We start from the raw sequence: 8242 nt of genomic DNA on the forward strand, positions 1-8242 counted from the left end.
TGGAGGTGTAGTGGACAGCAAAGAGGGTTACCTCAGATTACAACAGGATCTTGACCAGATGGCCCAATGGGCTGAGAAGTGGCAGATGGAGTTTAATTTAGATAAATGCGAGGTGCTGCATTTTGGGAAAGCAAATCTTAGCAGGACTTATACACTTAATGGGCAGGTCCTAGGGAGTGTTGCTGAACAAAGAGACCTTGGAGTGCAGGTTCATAGCTCCTTGAAAGTGGAGTCGCAGGTAGCTAGGATAGTGAAGAAGGCGCTTGTTATGCTTTCCTTTATTGGTCAGAATATTGAGTACAGGCGTTGGGAGGTCATGTTGCGGCTGTACAGGACATTGGTTCAGCCATGGTTGGAATATTGCGTGCAATTCTGGTCTCCTTCCTATCGGAAAGATGTTGTGAAACTTGAAAGGGTTCAGAAAAGATTAACAAGGATTTTGTCAGGGTTGGAGGATCTAAGCTACAGGGAGAGGTTGAATAGGCTGGGGCTGTTTTCCGGCTGAGGGGTGACCTTATAGAGGTTTACAAAATTATGAGGGGTATGAATAGGATAAATAGGCAAAGTTTTTTCCCTTGGGTTGGGGAGTCCAGAACTAGAGGGCATAGGTTTAGGGTGAGAGGGGAAAGAGACCTAAGGGGCAACTTTTTCACGCAGAGGGTGGTACGTGAATGGAATGAGCTGCCAGAGGATGTGGTGGAGACTGGTACAATTGCAACATTTAAGAGGCATTTGGATGGGTATATGAATAGGAAGGGTTTGGAGGGATATCTGGCCGGGTGCTGGCAGATGGGACTAGATTGGGTTGGGATATCTGGTCGGCTTAGACGGGTTGGACCGAAGGGTCTGTTTCCATGCTGTACATCTCTATGACTACCTTCTCAGTGGGTGTCTTGAGCTGACACTGCACTGGGCATCTTAGTATGCCCTTTCACACTGGGTTTGGAATTGCCCCATATGTAATATGTTTGTCTGATTTCTGTGGTCCTAGGCTGTATTTTTCAATTTTAACTCTAATTTCCCTTTTTACATCCTCTCGTTCATTACAGATGGTTTAATTACTGCTCTGTTCTTAATAATTGCTCTATACAGTACATTATCACTGTGACATTCTCAAGTTTGGAAGCCTGCTCTCCTGGAGTTCTTCTAAAATCCTCCCATTATTTCTGTCCTAAGCATAGTGGTCCTGATTCATCGTTGCAACAAAATTCTGCCCATATTGTCCACTTTTTCTTTGATATACTGCCTCAGTTTTGTTTCCCATCGGAGACAATCCGCTACTCCAGCGCTTTTCTCTGCCATTTTCTATTAAATTACAGGATATAGGAGGTGGATCAGACTGAGGGTATGGCTTTTGATAACTGCCAGTCCTAATCCCACTGGATCTCTCCCGACTTTCGGTGTTTTAGCTTACCTATCCTAAACACACACACACACAGGAACAGTCATTTGTTGGATCAGGAGTAAACACCTGTTGGTTTTACCTTTTAAAGGTTAGTTTAGTTTCGACCTTCTATTCCGTACAATTTAATTGAATTCCTGGCCTTCTCATAGGACAGCTGTCCTCTTAGTAACCAGCTCAGGCAAACTCTCAAGGAATATTAGAGTCCAGTGGACTCTATCTCGGAACGTCAAAGTCACTTCTTATCAAGGTCCCATCTGGGGAGTCAATGTGTTGTGTATGCCACGTAATGTGTTTTAACTGTTATATCTAGCAAAAGAACGTTAAGTCAACTCTTAATAATAATAAAATAATACCTCATTTGTCACAATAAAATACCAGAAGTTTACTTGCTGAGCTGGAAGGTTCATTTTCAGATGCTTCTTTATCATACTAGGTTTGTCCAATCATCCCAACACCCACAAATGAAGCTGCATTAGAACATTGTTTCAACGAGCCATCTCCTAAGCACCGAGGATGTCACCTGGACAGAGGATGAAACATCGGCAACACAAATTCCCAGCTCGGCGAACAGAACCACAACAACAAGCACCCGAGCTACAAATCTTCTCACAAACCTTGAGCCATCACATGCTGCAACACAGAGGAACTAAGAAGAGTAGAGGAAAGTCACCAATACAGCGTATTCAAAAAGAACAGGTACCCGATGAACATACTCCGCCGATTTCTCAGCAACAAACTCAAGCAAGCAGACAAGCCACGTCCAGAAACCCTAGCCATTCTCCCCTACATCAAAACATCTTAGAAATGACTGCCAGACTACTCAGACCTCGTAGCATCAGGGTAGTCCACAAACCCAACATTTTAAAACAGCAGCTAATGAATTTAAAGACCCCATACAGACAACAAACAAAACCAATGTAATTTACAAAATACCTTGCAAAAGTTTGGGAGAAGATTTGGAGCTTGGGTGCTCGTTGTTGTGGTTCTGTTCGCCGAGCTGGGAATTTGTGTTGCAGACGTTTTGTCCCTTGTCTAGGTGACATCCTCAGTGCTTGGGAACCTCCTGTGAAGCTCTTCTGTGATGTTTCCTCCAGCATTTATAGTGATTTGTATCTGCCGCTTCCGGTTGTCAGTTCCAGCTGTCCGCTGCAGTGGCCGGTATATTGGGTCCAGGTTGATGTGCTGATTGATTGGATCTGTGGATGAGGAGTGCCATGCCTCTAGGAATTCCCTGGCTGTTCTCTGTTTGGCTTGTCCTATAATAGTTGTGGTGTCCCAATTTTTGGCGGATACATGTGTGTGTGTGTGTGTGTGTGTGTGTGTCTCTCCCCTGTATACCCATGTGGTGCAGTCGTCCCTTCCCTCCTCTCTATCCGAATCACCGGAGAGGAAGAAAAGGACAACCAACTCCCATTCCTAGACGTGATGGTACAGAGAACACTGAACGGAGGATTCACCACAAAGGTATACAGGAAAGCCACACACACAGACCAAGCCCTAAACTACGAAAGCAACCACCCCAACACACAAAAGAAGTTGCATCAAGACACTGTTCAAAAGGGCCACAACACACTGCAGTACACCAGAACTGCAAAAAAGAGGAAGAAGAACACCTCTACAATGTATTCGCCAAAAATGGATACCCCCGCAATTTCATCAACAGATGCCTAAGGGAAAGACCAACGGAACAAGGACATGCCACAATACCGTACATCATAAAACATTTCTGAACTGACAGCCAGACTACTGCGACCACTAGGACTCATAACAGCACACAAACCAACAGCCACTCTCAGACAACAACTCACCAGAACGAAGGACCCGATACCCAGCATGAGCAAAACCAATGTAGTGTACAAAATCCCATGCAAGGACTGCACAAAACACTACATAGGACAAACAGGAAGACAGCTAACGATCCACATCACTCATCCACAGATTCAATCAATAAGCACATCAACCTGGACCAATATACCGGCCACTGCAGTGGACAGCTGGAACTGACAACCGGAAGCAGCAGATACAAAATCACTATAAATGCTGGAGGAAACATTACAGAAGCGCTTCACAGGAGGCTCCCAAGCACTGAGGATGTCACCTAGACTGGGGACAAAACGTCTGCAATACAAATTCCTATCTCGGCGAACAGAACCACAACAACCTTGCAAAAACTGTAACAAACACTACATTGTCCAAACAGGCAGAAAACTATCCACCAGGATACATGAACATCAACTAGCCACAAAAGGACATGACCTACTCTCACTAGTATCCTTAGATACAGATGAGGAAGTACACCACTTCGACTGGGACAACACATCCATCCTAGGATAAGCTAAACAGAGACACACATGAGAATTCCTAGAAGCATGGCATTCCAACTGGAACTCTATCAACAGACACATTGACTTGGACCCCATTTACCATCCGCTGAGAAAAAGAACAGGAAATGACATCACCACCAGAAATGACATTACCAAGCCAAGGAAACCTAAACACAAATAGAAAGCAGGTCACTAACACCAGTGCTTCACCGAAGGCTCACTGATGATGTTACCTAGTATGGTGATGAAATATCTGAATATGAACCTTCCAGCTCAGCAAGCAAACTTTCATCCAGAGCTACAAAATTTCTCAAATCCTGCTAACAATTAATGTTACCACAACAAAATACACTATAAATTAACTTTTCACTACAAATGCTAGCTTGTGCTTTAACGCAACTCTGGATGATCTATATACCACCGCACAAGAACTTTGCTTCGCTCTACATGGTGACGTCGTCTGGTCTTCTCCTGATAGTCTTGGGATGTCCTCTCTTCTCGGTGGTTATTCTTGAGTTACCGCTCTCCAGTTACTGCTTCTAAAAGGTGATGATGCAGCAATTCTTATTCTCCAAAGTCTTTGTGTTCTTTTGGGAAGGTCTTGAATGTCCTTCAATAGATCAATCAGGCTCAATTACCATGATCAATCGAACCAACCAGACGTTGGCATGTTAATCCTTAGGCCTCTATTGCTGGAGGTGCTGGGTGCACATGGCCGCCTCCTAATAAGAGGGTGAGGCAACTCCATGTCTCGAACACACCTCAATGTTTCCGATCACCCAGAGGACGACATTCTGTTGACTCCATTCAAACCCAAACTTGGGTGTAATGTAGGGTCTGCAGCCACTAGGTTGGTTTGTAAACTGTCTGTTGGTAGCTGCAGCCTGTCTGGATTCTGCAAGATGTTGATTAGCACAGTCACTTTGGTCAAGGCTGGGTTCCATTTCCGAGCATGCTTTAGTCTTTGTTCATCTTATCAAAATTCATCATGAACCTTATCAAATTGAGCAGGCCATCCGATCACATGGTGAAGGAGGCGATTGACACACTTGCAGTCATCAGAGCACCAAGCACAGGAGTTGGGACCATAGGTTACAGCTATACAAGACATTGGTAAAGCCACATCTGGAAAATTGCATACAATTCTGGTTGCTCTGCTATAGGAGGAATGCTGTTTAACTGGAAAGGGTGAATCAAAGGAGCAGGAGAATCGACGTTTCAGGCATAAGCCCTTATGCCCGAAACATAGATTCTCCTGCTCCTTTGATGCTGCCTGAACTGCTGTGCTTTTCCAGCAACACATTTTTCAGCTCTGATCTCCAGTTCTCACTTTCTCCCTGGAAAGGGTGAAACCAAGATTTACAAGGGTGTGTTATGGCCAGGCCAGACCCCTCAAAACAGTTCAAGAAGGTAGCCCAGACCTCAACTTTGCACTTGTTTTAAGCAAGAGTACAGTGGATATTCCAGGAGAGAATCAGTTGGCCAAGCTACTTAGTTTTAAACAAAACCGAATTTATTTCCAAGATTACTGAATGAAACACAGAACAGAAAACAGAATAATTTATCCTATCCAAAAACCCAACAGAACATCTCTGGTACAAAAAGGTAAAAAAAACACACAAGTTCTTACAGGAATGAAGGCAGAGAGAATGAGGGTCCAGCACTCTTTCTTCACACACCCACTGCTGCATTAAAACCAAACCAAAGAATAGTTGAGCTGAGAGAACTGGCCACTCTCCTTTCATTATAAAAGTGATTTCCTTTTTAAAGCTTGAGAGCCTTCTGTTAGCTGTAAACAAATTGGCCTTAAATTCCCCTCAACCTCAGACCTTTTGGAACCTGTGTCATTTTTAACCTCTCTGAAAAATAAGCACGACCTAATCTTGTTATTACTGACACAGGGGTGTTTTAATTACAAGGAGAGGCTGAGATCTTTTTCTCTGTAACGTAGGAAGCTGAGGGGTGACCTTACAGAAGTTTATAAAATTGTGATGGGCAATAGATAAGGTGAATAGTCAAGGCAATATCCGTAGGGTTGAGGTGTCCAAAGCTAGAGTGTATCAGTTTAAGGTAGGACTGGAACAATTTAAAAGGGATCAACGGGCAACTGTTTCACACAGTGGGTGATGCATACATGGAACAAATTGCCAATGAAAGCGTTACAGGTAAGTACAAATTACAATTAAAAGACATTTGGACAGTTTCATGAATAGGAAAGGTTTAAAAGAACAAAAAAAAACAATGGACAAGTTCACTTTAGGAAACTTGATGGACATTGACAAGTTAGGCTAAAGGATCTGTTTCCATGCTGTATGATTCTACGACTATTATCAATCTATGTTACTTCCAAGATTATGACCTCCTATTTTGTACAACACCTTTAATATGACACTATTTACTGTCTGATGGAAATCAAAATACCATACATCTACTTGTTATCCTGTACAAACTCTGATTGTTATATCCCTTAAAAAAACTAGTAAATTTTTCAAACATGATTTCCCTTTCACAATGTAGATTTTTGATTACTTTAAGCTTTTCTAATTGCCCTGACATTACTTCCTTAATAATTAAATAATTTTCCTGATGACAGATGTTAGGTTAACTAGCTATAGTTTCTGGATTTGTCACCCTCAATCCTTGAGCAGATGCTTCACAATCGTAGCTGTCCAACCTCCTGAACCCTCCTGGATTCCGATAGGTTCTAGGATAACTTAACCTCTACCACCTTTACAACCACAACCTAAAGCAAACGTCTTTAAAGGAAATCAGGTCATTGCAGCCTGTCTGCTTATCTCTATTAGTTTATCAAACACATTGAACAGTCAGTATTGTGAGGGACAGAGATCTTTCCTCTCGTTAGCAACTGGTTTACATTATCTTTGGAATGTTTCCACTATCCTCTATTGTGAAAACAGTGGTCAGTGACACCTACGCTATATCATAAATACACAAAAGGGAAATAAAAATATCACTGGATGCCACACTAAAAACTGGAGAAGCTTCTGATCACTGATTCATGAAAATGTGAAACCAAAACAAATTCATCTTTAAATATGGCATGAGTTTAGCACAATCCTTAGATCCTGATTGTTTACACTAACTTACACACATTTTAGGTGGTGTATTCTAATGAAATTCAAAATCAATTAAGTGCAACTTGATACCACCTTGGTTAAATTTGAAAATAGTCATTTATCTACCGGAGCTCCTATCAAAAACTAAGCATATTTCTTTCTTCTAACAAATAACAATATTCTGTGGGGTGTATTTGTAATTGCAGAGTTACATTGTACTTTGCTCAAAGACTGTATGAATCCACGTAAGACTCTGTTAACTCATGTTTTAGATTAGAAATCAGTCTAAACATTATGGCACAGACAATAGAACACAGGGGGCTAACACCTTCAACATCTTACCTGGGCTGACACCAATTGTTACAATTAACCTGAGAATGTAACTTTTAAAAAAAAGTTGTGTGATTTGCATATGAAAGAAGAAGTGAAACTATCATGGTCATTCTAACAGATGTGAGACGTAACAAACAATCACGGTATTTTTCAAAGTATACTTCCAGTTACATCGCACTAAACTTTTGCTATAAATTCTGTGTCTTACAATTGTGTACTCCATAACCGCCTGACGAAGGAGCAACGCTCCGAAAGCTGTTGGACTATAACCTGGTGTTGTGTGATTTTTAACTCACCATTATAGAATTAGTATTGCTTGTTTGTAAATTTGCTTCCACATCCCAGTGATATATCAAGTAGTTCAGTAAAGGATGCTCATATAGCCATTTACAGATGATTACAAAATACTTTATCAAAACCAAAATACCATAGCTGCTGGAATTAATCTTGAACAGTATTAAAACAATATTACCTTATGGTGCACCTAGGTTGGCTAGTCTGTATTGTATCCTACTTCACCAAATTGTAAAATTCTTGTATCTGGATTACACTGGGCCTAATGTGTAATTTCAGTATCATTCAGAAAAAATTCAATATTTTGACTTTCCCCTGCAAACTATATTTTGAATTACTTTCCACTAATGAAGCAGCATCAGCAAAACAAAAATCACTGCCTACTGCCAGGAAAAAAGGTGAGAAAATAATTAACAATAGTTTTCTGTTGAGAAAATTACCTTTTTGTCTTACAGTAGTCCATGTCTAAGCTCCAATTTCTTAACCTTGTTCTATCAAGTGTATGTTTCCAGTAATTTACATCCATCTCAAGATGCTGATATGAACAGCTATATAGGTTTTCGTGAATGGATTTATCAAATGAGAAAAACAGTAGTTTCTAAACCTACAGACCCACAACATTCAAACAAATAAAACCAGAACGTTAGAAACACAGATTCCTATGACTCAGAATTGGAAGGCTGACTCTGACATTTTATTAAATGCCTTAACATTTCTTTATATACATTATGTAGCAAAAGTATTGTGTAAAAGTTGAATGGGCTAATTTGTATATGTCATTAATAACTTCTAAAGTATTGAATTTTAAT

At 41.0% G+C, this 8242-nt stretch overlaps 1 protein-coding gene across 1 annotated transcript in view; it reads right to left on the reverse strand.

Annotated features, from left to right (window-relative positions):
* spc25 (SPC25 component of NDC80 kinetochore complex) overlaps positions 1–7892 on the reverse strand; it is a 41316-nt gene extending 33424 nt beyond the window's left edge. Inside the window, exon 1 of the mRNA XM_043693933.1 lies at positions 7874–7892. The gene's annotated coding sequence lies outside the window, so the exon portion shown is untranslated. The remainder of the gene's footprint in view (positions 1–7873) is intronic.
* Positions 7893–8242: the final 350 nt, after the last annotated feature.

This window comes from Chiloscyllium plagiosum, chromosome 7 (assembly GCF_004010195.1).
Source record: "Chiloscyllium plagiosum isolate BGI_BamShark_2017 chromosome 7, ASM401019v2, whole genome shotgun sequence".
NCBI lineage: Eukaryota > Metazoa > Chordata > Chondrichthyes > Orectolobiformes > Hemiscylliidae > Chiloscyllium > Chiloscyllium plagiosum.